This window comes from Onychomys torridus, chromosome X (assembly GCF_903995425.1).
Source record: "Onychomys torridus chromosome X, mOncTor1.1, whole genome shotgun sequence".
NCBI classification, from domain to species: domain Eukaryota; kingdom Metazoa; phylum Chordata; class Mammalia; order Rodentia; family Cricetidae; genus Onychomys; species Onychomys torridus.
Window position 1 is genome coordinate 34,780,590 of NC_050466.1, and position 4,333 is coordinate 34,784,922.

Here is a 4,333-nt window from a genome sequence, read left to right on the forward strand (position 1 = left end):
AGAAATATGTGTGTGTGTGTGTGTGTGTGTATGTGTGTGTGTGTGTGTGTGTGTGTGTGTGTGTGTGTGAGTGTGTGTGTGTGTACAAGGAATCAAAGGCAATTATAGGATGATCAAAAGTAGTTGTATGTGAATTAATAGTTTAATGAGATGTTAGGGTTAGATAGAGCAAAAACAGCGCAGCTCCCAGTCACCCTGAAGCTCAGGGGAAAGCATAAAGACTTGAACAAGGACACAGACAAAGCAGTGCACTGTCTCAAACACAGGCTGGGGCTGGCCATTTAGGTCCCTTGGCAGAGTGCTGGCCTAGCATGAACGAACCCTGGGTTTGAGACAGAGCACAACATAATCCAAGGTGTGGAATATGCTTGTAATCTTAGCACTAGAGAGGTGAAAGAAGGCTTAGAATGTCATGATTAGACTCAGGTATCCAGGGAGAGCAACGCCATCCTGAGCCACATAAGACCCTCTCTTTAAAAAGAAAGAACAAAAAATGTGTAGAATTAGAAACTAGAAAATCCAAAACTCCAATCAGTAAATATGGTGAGTTGGGGAATTTCTGATAAGGTTCTCCAATATCAGGTTACAAAAACAGTCAATGTGAATAAAGATAATTAAATAATCTGTAGTATGAGTCTGTCTCCAAGATACATTATGGCACTCTTTTTTTTTTTTTTTTAAAGGATCTTGCTGTGTAGCCCAAGCTAGCCTCCAACTTCCCAGCCTTCACTCTCAGGCTGCACACAACTGTCATCATTTGCCTGTACCACTATACCCAGCGAAACTTTTAAATTAATTGAACTGACATGCCATTTTTTTACTTGCTATTTAAGGTGTACTATGACGTAAAAATTGTGGAGAGAGTTTTAAAAATAATAGCACAAGATAGCAAACCCCTTTTAATGGGAAAATGTAAACAAAATAATTCAAACACTCCATAACTGGACTGAAAATGAATCTATTTTAGCTATAGTGTAGAAAATGGAGTGGTTCCAACTAGGTTGGCAAAAGCCTAAGGTTTCAAAATTAAAGCAATGAAAAGTATTGTAGGGAAAGAGTGAAAACAAAGAATGGGTCAGATAAAGCAATTCTGTAGAGAGGTGAGCTTGATGGGCAGATGTAGTAAACGGAGGCACTGTTGTAGAATGGAACCTTATAGATTAGATTTGCAGAAAGAAAGAGATACCCTACACAGCTTACACGGCACACCTATGGAGGGTGGCCCGAAGAACAGAGAGAACAGGTAATTAGCTAGAGTTCATAGCAGCAAAAATTGAAAAGGAACCAATTCTCTTTAATATATAAGTAGCATTTTAACTAATGTACTCCTTTGTGCACCTTGGACACAGGGCCCATAGGACCCAAGCTCGATATGACCTGATAGCCTCCCTGAGAACTAGATTTCATGGTACCAGATGATGGCAAGGAAGATTCCAAAGGAGAGAGGCAGCCAAGAGTCATATTCAGCTATGAGAATATGAACCACCACAACTAGCAGCATGGCACAATAACCCCAAAAATGCAATCGTGGCATGAAAACCTTGGTGGTAACCAACAGCTCTCTAACTGGACTTAAGTCCTGCTCTTTGATGTTTATGCAAATCTGTATGAAGTTCTTGGACAGTGTCTTGAAACGACTGTTTAAACCTTGACTTACTAATATGGACAGCTACATACAGATAATCATATAAACCTGTAAAAACTGTAAAGATTTCATCATTGATTGGTAGGGTGTGTCTATGTGTGCACACAGGTGCATGTGTGTTGTTCATGGAAGCCAGGAGAGGGTGTCAGATCTCCTGCAGCTGGAGTTGTGAGCTTCTTGGTGTGGATGCTGGGAAGCAAATTCCAGGCTCCTGAAAGAGCAGCAAGCACTCTTGAGTGCTGAGCCGTCTCTTCGGCCCCCGAATCTACACATTTTAACCTTTACTTATCTTTTGTGTCTGGACTCTCTTTTACGATTATAAATTGGCATATAAAATAATTTTGGTCACTGTAATTATACTAAAATCTAATGTGTCAGAAAAATGCTTCTATAATACATTTAACAACAAAAACATTCAATAATCTCAATTAAGCACTTCCTTATTTAACAAATACTGAGGATACAAGGACAAATGGTAAAATGATGTATAGACTTATTACTTGCCGTTAAACAGAGAATAAAGTGTTAATACTCTACGTATTTGATGCATAAGCACATTTTTCCCCAGTTACTTCATCCATGTCACAGTTGTAGCAAACAAATCAAGGTGCAAGCAGGATTTATTTCACATTAATGTATTACTGGATTGTGTGTGTGTGTGTCAAATACATAGGGAATTCTCTTTAAATAACCATCTCCTCACTTTGCGTCCAGGACCAACAAGAGCAAATCTGAATGCTTCCAGGGTGTGTGAAGCTTCCAGGGGGCAGATGGCAGCTTACAGGTCACATGGTTGGAGGTGCTCCTTCCCAGACCAAAGGGACTGCTCAGACAGACATGCATTCTCTAGTGCTCCTGTGAAGAAGCCCCTGTAAAGGGGAGAGGAGAGGAGGGGCCAGAAACACTAGAGAGGGCCTTCCTCCCTGCCACAGTGGCTTTGCTTCTGATGCCGCCATGCCAACTGCTGGAAGCTCAGGGTAAAATTCCCAAAGCCGGAGGCAGCAGAAGGAAGCAGGCTAGTGTGGCAGGCAGGGTGAGTGTGACTGAGGCCAGAGCCTGGCCAAAGGGAATGTGGACTCCGCATCTGCTGGGACAGTGGCCGGCCTTCCAGAGTCAGGCACACACCAGGGGAAGGAATGTAAACATGGCCCACAAGGTGGAGTACAGAGGCCACCAGGCTGAGAGACTGAGCTGTGGTGGAGGGGTGGCCAGAGTCCCTCTGTGGGAGGCACTGCTACACAGAGAAGGACAAGGGGTCATCCTGAGAGCCCCAGAGGTGGTGAGAGGCAAGCTAGCTAGAGCAGCGCCATGAGCTGAGCTAGCGTGGGAAGCTGGGAGGCTCCTCTCAGAGGCCTGGAGCCCCACCCTTCCATCAGGGCTAATTCCTGCTGTTTATAATCAGGCCTGGGGAGGAACAGGGCCCCTCCCAGAGTCCCAGGAAGGGGTCATCCTTAAGAGGCAGGGAGGTGAGCAGGGTCTACTGGGTGTTCTTGTCTTCTGGGGGTTAGCAGGATGGCAGAGGAGGCTGGCTCGTGGGCATGTAGACATTGTGTGGGTTACCTGGGTTGTAATAGGCGCTGGCAGCTGCTTCTGAGGCCTTGGCCTCAGCTGCAGGAGTGGAGGGGGCACTGAGGCCGCTGCCTGGAGGCTTCCTGGGTCCAGGATAGGGTGGTGGTGGTGGCTGTCCATATCCCATGGCCCTATCCATCATGGGAGATCCTGGATAGAACTCAGGTGGGGGCGGTGGATAGGGGTAACCAGGAGGGCAGGGGTACATTCCATTGGCGACTGGTGGGGGAAAGACATAGGCCCCGCTGGGCATGTAAGGGTACCCATAGACTCCATTAGGGGCTTCACCTCTGGAAGTTGGAGCTGCCACCTGGAGCACCCGCTGCCCAAACTCAATGGCGCCCCCTGCTGTGAAGGTCAACTTGTAGGAAGCAGAGCCTTCCCAGCCACCTCCTGCTTCAGCCTTCAATGTTCCCTTAATGAAGTTTGCGCCAAACACCTGGCTACTTGATCTCACAGACCTTCACCAGATAAAAGGGCATCATGAAGGACAGCATGGCATCCTTCCCCTTACAGAGAAAGATAGCCGGTATGGGGGAAGGCAGATGGTGCCTTTCTTGGTCCCTTTGAAGGCCTCTGGAACATTCTTCATGCCATTGAATGTAAGTTGCACATGATCATAGGACATTAGGATGCTCTCACTGTTGTTGACGATCACTCTGCCACCCTCTGAGTGATTATGGTTGAGCGCCATAGTCTCTGCCACTCTCACATTTCTGATAAAGTCTCAACCTAATACTTCCTGATTTGAATTAGTCCCTGCCAAAATCATGAGAGATATGCCAATTAGCTTTTCACTTCCGACACAATGAATTCAGAATGGAAAAATAGTTAAAATTCTGCAATGTATTAAGAATACATTATGGGGCTGGTGAGATGGCTCAGCCATTAAAGGCTAGGCTTACAACAAAAATGTAAGAGCTTGGTTCCCAGCACCCACAGCTGTCTCTCCAGCCACTGAAAAGAAAATGCATTATGTTATAATTTACAACCTATCTTTAAGAACTCCACAGTTTCCTGCTTAAGTCCTTTCAGGCTGTGCTTCTGAAGCATCCTAGTTTGTTGAAAAGTCTGCTGTTGCTGGAGAAAAGTATCCTACAAATATAAATGGAGGACTGT

General features: G+C 45.5%; 1 pseudogene; it reads right to left on the reverse strand.

Annotated features, from left to right (window-relative positions):
* Positions 1-3,122: 3,122 nt before the first annotated feature.
* Positions 3,123-3,908, reverse strand: LOC118574576 (annotated as a pseudogene).
* Positions 3,909-4,333: the final 425 nt, after the last annotated feature.